The following is a 7,855-nucleotide window of genomic DNA, read 5'->3' as shown; positions in this document are numbered from 1 at the left end:
ATAAATCAGATAAACGTATTCAGGTAGCAAAATTGCCGAAATCTATATATTAATACGTGAAGTAAATACTTTGTACCCCTTTTTACGAAAATTACGCAGACGGAGGAGTATGAAATTTCTCACACTTATAGAGGTTATAGAAAAGGAGTGCACAATGCTAATATTTTTTAAAAATAAAGCATAAAAGATACCTTAAATCAATAAAGAAAACATTACACACACTACCATGTATTTGACACAACACACATAAAAATATACTCTTTGTTTAGTGTCAATTGGGAAACTTTTGTTATTGTTTAAAGTCTGTGGTCGAATTGAAAATAGATTAATATTGTTTGTCTTTAAAATTATTGATCTATAGTGCAGTTTTGGCGAATACTGTGATTATATTATCGAAATATAATAGTGTTTGACAAAAGAACCATAATAATGTTTAAACTTATAATTTCAATTCATTATAGTCGAATCTCTACTGGGGGCCACTAGTACAATATTAAAAACCCTGGTTTCGCAAGGGCCACTTTTAAAACAGCAAAAAAACAACTTAAAGTAAATCAGTCTCAAAGTTCAATTTTTTAAGGAATATAATATATAATTGGCACTACTGACTTAAGGGATCTGATTACTGGATCTGGTGCTATGGGCGTACGAGTGTAATGTCCAATTAAACCACAGACCAGTTCGCAACTACAATGGTACTGTTATACCCTGTATTTTTGACCGAAAACCATGACAGCTTCGTGCCAAAATAGGCCGAATGAGGGTTCTTAACTGTGCAGGCTGTTTTCTTGGGAAATTCATTCGTAAACTGCAACCTATCATCTATCTAACACCGACGAAAAAATCAGTCATGGCCATACAATCGACCTCGAAGACCGGTGTAATCAAAACAGCACTTTATCCAAATAAACATTCGCCGCTTTTGTCGGGCTTATTGCCTCACCCTAATTGCTGTCACAAGGGTGTGGTGCGAGGTGCGACCTCATGGAACGACCGTTGTAAACAAAACGAAAAGCCTTCAAAACACTGAACTAATTCACCGTCAAACACGGGGCATTACGTCGTACACAACAGTGTGCTGAGTGCGAGTTTTTTAACATTCTCGATATCGTAAAAGTTAACTCAAATTTGTATGGAGATGGAATGTTTGCCTACGTTTGCCGCTAAGGGCGCTGTACCAACTGCATAGCAATTTGATGCTATTGGTGGTAGGACCTCTTGAGAGTCCGCGCGTGTAGGTAACCACCCTGCCTATTTCTGCCGTGAAGCAGTAATGCGTTTCGGTTTGAAGGGTGGGGGGGCAGCCGTTGTAACTATACTGAGATCTTAGAACTTATATCTCATGGTAGGTGGTGAATTTACGTTGTAGATGTCTATGGGCTCCAGTAACCACTTAAGACCAGGCTGTCTGTGAGTTCGTCCATTCATCTAAGCAATAAAATAAATTGAGTTAACTTTTACGCTATCGAAAACGTTAAACAACTCGCACTGGACATTTAATGAAATGCGATACGATGTTTTCGGCGGGAACTCAGACAGTGAAGTTGCATGAATTGTTTATGTTTTGTTAATTTAGTATTTTTGCAGGTTCAAATGCGTAACAACATCATCATCATCATCATCTTAGGCCTTACAGCCCAGGGTGGGCCTTAGCCTGGTCCAGTATGTCTCTCCAGACTGCTCTGTTCAGGGCTTTCTCCTTCCAGTTCTTGACGCCGATATTTTTGAGGTCGCGCTCCAACCATCGAAGTTTGGGTCTGCCACGACTTCTGCGGCCCTCTGGTTTGCCATAGAGCAATTGTCTTGGCATTCTGGTACTCTCCATTCGAACCACATGTCCTGCCCATCGTAGGCGTCCAATCTTTATAGTTGTTATGATGTTAGGATCTTTGTAAACATCATACAATGCGTAACAACGGTAGCTTATTAATCGTTTAGCATCTGTGGAGGGCTACGAGCGTGGAAAAATTAAATGAAGTCGCAAGACGTGGCCCGTTTACTGGTAATAGGACGTCGTCTTGACGTCTTGTGAGTCCGCACGGGTAGATACCACCACCCCGCCTATTTGTGCCGTGAAGCAGTAATGCGTTTCGGTTTGAAGGGTGGAGCAGCCGTTGTACTGAATTGAGACCTTAGAACTCATTATCTCAAGGTGGCATTTACTATGTAGATGTCTATGGGCTCCGGTAACCACTTAACACGAGGTGGGCCGTGAGCTAGTCAACCCATCTAAGCAATAAATTTTTTTAAGAAACCGTTGCTTCTCGGTTCCTTCAAAAGATCCACTGAAGTTTCAGTAACAATAACCACTATTTTACTGAGCCTTCATTTCATCTAATTCCGTTTGATTTAATAAAATCTTAACTTTCCGCCATTGAGCTTGCTGCCTTTATTTATAATTTATTTAATTCAAAACGAAATGAAGCCGAGTTTTAAAACGAATACTAATAAGTTTAAAATCGATTTTGTAACAATTCACCCGGCAATTTTATCGCATAATCGATTCAAAGTGCAGAGTGCAATAAACTTTTACAAACTACGAACCTTTAAAAGTGTAAATTTATTCAAATTTAAAGTAAAAAAACGAACAGCAAGCCTGCATCCTTTTCACGACGGACCGGCAGAAAGAAACGGAGATATCGTTTTGCGAAAGTGCAACAGGGATAGAGATACAGGTGTGTCTGCGCTTAACAGAAAGCTAGTGCATAAAGATTGCGGTAGTTCAATGATGCTTTCCTTAAAATCCAAACAATCCAATAAATGAGAGAACTAGCTCTTAACCCATCCGATGTGAAATGGTTAGTGTCCGTAGACAACGTGGGTGCCACAACCCACCATAAAATATGACGATGTTGCAATTGTATTGTCTTTTTTTCTACCTATGCTGATAGCCTTGAAAGGCTATTTCAGTTTCTCCTTGACGTGTAGGTGAGCTGACGGGGCTCAAACCGAAGTGTTGCTAACACTGGCCCTAGCAAGAGCAGTGCTTCGCAGAATCTAACACTGCATTGGAAACTCGACCCACTGAGAAGATCCGGCGAGAAATTCAGTAGGCTGTGTCTATGGGCTAATTTGCTCGTCGAGCTCTTCGTCGCAAGCGACGGGTTCGGCGAGGACGGTGATCGCTGTATTGCCTAAAGACCGTCATGTTCTTCAAAGCTGGATCGCATAACTGCTCGTGGCATAATTAAACAGAATGCTGGTATCTACTCATGCTGACTCACAAATCGTGCTATTATCGCCTCTGATTCACCGAAGCTAAACTATTCAGTTTTCTTTGAAAACGCCGCGCGATACGATAATCCCGCTATCGTGTTGGAATATCCCAACTTCACGCGGACCGGTAGTTGAGCTCACGAGCTTAACCTGAGTGAAATGCTAACACTAGCCCTAGCAAGAGCAGCGTTTCCTTGAATCTACTACCGGATTGGAATCGCAATCAACAGTGCAGATCCGGCGAGAAACTCAGTGGGAGCAATGTAACTAGGACTGTTGCAGCGTAGTGAACTTACTGCCAAATTTCTATACAACAACGAAAACCCGTTTAACAATAGGATCCGCGGAGTGATAGCTTAGGTTTCAACGTCCTGACATGAGAAAATGTACAAGATTGTTACTTTTCAATCTATTTGCAGTCCTGGTAGATCACGCACAGATTCCAAGGCTTAGTAATCCTTTTCCATTGGTTTAACAAAATTTAGGTCTGCTTTGGAGTGATCGTGGAAAACGCCCAATATATTCAGAGCTCTCTTTCTAATTATCCATAGTGAGTTGTCGATTACGTGGCGTCTGTTAGTCCCTCACGAACATCACCAGTACTGAGAGTGTCTTCAAACCTCTGCGTACCACAAAAGTCTCATTTAAAAGCTCGTTTCATGAACTTATTTATTTATAGCTTTCTATACTCGACAGTATAAAGGCGGACTTAATGTCATCAGACCTCACAAGAGGTCCTACCACCAGTAATTACGCAAATTATAATTTTGCGGGTTTGATTTTTATTACACGACGATGTTATTCCTTTACCGTGGAAGTCAATCGTGAACAACGTGTTAAGCAATTATGGAAGATATCATAATTTTGTAGCGCGACAAGACCGAATGAACAGGCAGCGGACCCTGACACTGTCGTTGTCCATGATCCACCCTAACTAATGAGCATCAGATCAGCCGAAAGCTAGTATGATCAAAAATTAGCAGCACCAGACTGTGTAAAATCTACTGGTCATAACTCTGAAACACTCACCGAATGTGTTCAGAAAAAATAAATGTTTTTAATTTCATTTAAAAATACAAACTCCTAATTCGTAAAATCACGAATCAGAATCAACGACTCGATAAATTAATTAGAACGGTGACAGCGCCCACAAATTTAAAGAATCTCAATTTATCTACGTAGACAAAAGTTTGTATGTTTGTTTGTTTACGTTGTACAGGCATATGTGTGTTTTTTACATGTTATTGCGCATACTGGTGTATGACTTCACGGCCCATCTGATCTTATGTGGTTATCGGAGTTCACATATATCACAAAGTGAATGCGTGATAAAATTCATCAACTTCTCTATAAAGTGTTAGACGCTTCACTAAGACGAAGACACCTCATTCCTTATTACTTGAACGGTATTTTACTGTTAATAAAAAAAAAACACGTGTGGCACTCGGGGACTGCCGCGGTAAAACTATTGCATAGCATTTTTTATCAACTTATGCAATTATATTTAGACAATAATAATTTCATATTAAAACAATAATTAAATAAGACCGCGCTATATGTATAAACATTAACAAAAGCAAAACATTAACTGTCCCCTTCACACTCGTAAGCTAGACCGCGCGAGAGAGAGATGGGCAGACTTTTCATGATGCGCATGCAGTGCAACGTCACGCCGCGCGCTTATTCACAAACACTACACAAGCGCAACGTGTGAATGTATTGAACGAGAACTACATGGTAGGCGGAGTGGGGGTGTTCGGTTTTATTTTCGTTACGGAATTTCTTGATTCGGGCGTAAGGCTACGAGATTAGGTAGGAAAAGAAAATATTCAAACAGTATGTTGCGTGAAATTGATCGCTCAAAGACAAGAAATAGAGAACCTCGCTATTGTTCTCCTGCTGTCAAAATTGCAAGTGGTTGAAGACAAATCTCAGCATTTCAATATAACAGAGAAATAAATGTTCATTAATTCAGAATGCAGAAGAAGAGAGAACTTCAATATAGAAAAAGAAAGAATTATGTGATTTTATCCCAGAGTTTCGATTATTGGTAAGTGAATCCGTAAGCTTCATTTAGTATGTGAATAAAATGTTATCCTCTAACTTGAATTGTGCATTGCTTACTGAATCATTTATTGAACGCTTTCATACAATTTTATTGAAGTATAATAATATAGTTATTAATTACCAATACTAAATTTGAAAAGTATACACATACATTTATGTCTATACACCTATTGTTTATTTAATTTTTTGTTAATCGATATATGAGAGCGACAATTTTTCTTTTAAATCTATTCGCCAATGTACATTTTTTTATGGAAATGTTTTTTGAAGTGATTCTTCTGCTTAAGATATACTTATGCATTGACAATGTTCTTAACAAGTGCATGTCTTCGATATTTTACTCTGATGGAACACAAGATATATTTTTTTTCTCATCGTGTTAGTTTTTTTTTTTATTGCTTAGATGGGTGGATGAGCTCACAGCCCACCTGGTGTTAAGTGGTTACTGAATCCCATAGAAATCTATAACGTAAATGCGTCACCCACCTTGAGATATGTTTTAGGGTCTCAGTATAGTTACAACGGTTACCACCCTTCAAACCGAAACGCATTACTGCTTCACGGCTGAAATAGGCGAGGTGGTGGTACCTACCCGTGCGGACTCACAAGAGGTCCTATCACCAGTAATAGTAGTTTGACCAGAACGAATAGATACCACAGTATTTCCTATTTCTATAACAAAACAGATGGGATGCTCGTTTATAAGCCGAATGTGACTGAGACTTCGATGTCAAGGAGGCAAGCAGATAGCGTCCATGGGCATAAGCAACGCACCGAGAGTTATTATTCTAGCTACTTGATGCAAAAAAGAAACAATCAAATTTCTTCATTAGAATATGTTACATAAAACCGTCCGCCAACATTCGCGTGCTTTGTTTTGACAGAGCACCATTTTGAATTCTTGTAATTGAAACCTTTTTAATACGAGATTAAAAATTCATGAATTATTTATTTTAATTAATGCTCCATCTTTGTTGTTGGCAAACTCAAAAGTCAATTTTGAAGTATTTGAAAGTTATTCACCACATTTTATCGTAAAAAAAAATAGTTAGTTTAAAAATTAAATGAAAAGTGTGTAAATAGCACATCGAACTAACAATTGATTTCATATTTATTATTTCATCCTATTGATATTGATCAAGATATTAGAGCGAAGTTTTAAGATTATTAAATTTTCATCAGTGCTTGATGCATGTGTGTGTGTTTGTGTTAGTGTGTGTATGTATGAGTGTGTGAATTTTTAAGTTAATTGGACATCTTCAAATTGCTGAAAATAACGTGCCAAAGATTCAGTTACATACGTACGCACCAAACTAATAAAAACGTATTAAATATGGAAATGAATTCTTTTTTTTATGATTGAGTGATTACTGATGGCTCGAAGGCCTTTCCAGTGTCACCAGGACAGTGGGGCGAGCAAGGGCTCAGCCATGAGTGGTGGGATTTTCCAACAGCTACCCGAGCGCCTTCAAAGGAGACCTAACAACTCTAAAATAACTTCTTCGCGAATGAATCTACCACCGGATCGAAATCGCGACCCGCTGAGAAGACCCGGTGAGAATCTCAGCGGGCTGATGTTTAGGTTAGGTAAGGAAATGAATTCTCTCAACATACTCGTAGTACGAGTGCCGGTAATTTCTTACGCCGTTATTCAACTGCGGCCTCTGATCTGCAGGTAGGCGTTGATACAATGACATGTCGTGCTATACTGGATGTTAGGAGAAGACCGCTTCTTAAAACGAAGACGGATGATAGTACTGTTACGCGCTGGGGTTCGGGATAAATAAAATTCTACCGAATTATAAATTAAAAACTGTATTCGATTATTTATTTCCTAGCCGAGAGCTGAGAGCCTTGAGAGGCTATTTCAGCGTAACCTTAACTAGTAGGTGAGCTCACGGGGCTCAAACCTGAATAGAACCCTTAAAGCACTTCACTACACTTTTAAAATTCTCAATTCGCTTTTTTCGCTTCGCTTCAGGTGATCCGTTCGCTGTTTCATTTAGAGTAGTTTCGATTACTGTCTGACTGCGTGCCATCCCTACAATGCTTTTATAATCGATACTACATCCCTAGAATTATCGAGAATATTCCACACATCTCTACTATGTCCACTATCTGAGAATAGATGGCGTTGTACTTCTCGAGCGTTCTCTAGGTGCAACTAGATCCTTCGATATTCGTTTGACTATTCAACAATAGATGGCGTTACTCTTACCGGCGTAACAATACTAATAACACTTTTGATGATGGAGTTATTTAAATAAATGTTGTAAATAAATATTTGTGCGATCGTACGAGTCTGCGCCGCGCCGCGCCGCGCCCATACTTTCGATGATCCGAGCATCAGCTGTTCTTCATTTTGTGTTTCATTGCTGGGTTTTTTTTAAAAATAAAGTAATGTATTTTTTATGAAACTATTGTTTCATTTAGCTGTACTAGCATGATGGGCGTAAATAACGCTAATAAAACATTTTAAAAATATGATTTTTTTGTTAATCAGTATCGATCTTTTCTTCTGTCCCGTCATCAAAAGTGTCATTAGTATTATCGTCTGCCTTCGTTTTCGGAA

This window comes from Bombyx mori, chromosome 28 (assembly GCF_030269925.1).
Source record: "Bombyx mori chromosome 28, ASM3026992v2".
Taxonomy (NCBI): Eukaryota; Metazoa; Arthropoda; class Insecta; order Lepidoptera; family Bombycidae; genus Bombyx; species Bombyx mori.
The sequence above is the reverse complement of the archived record's forward strand: the minus strand, read 5'-3'. Positions refer to the sequence as shown.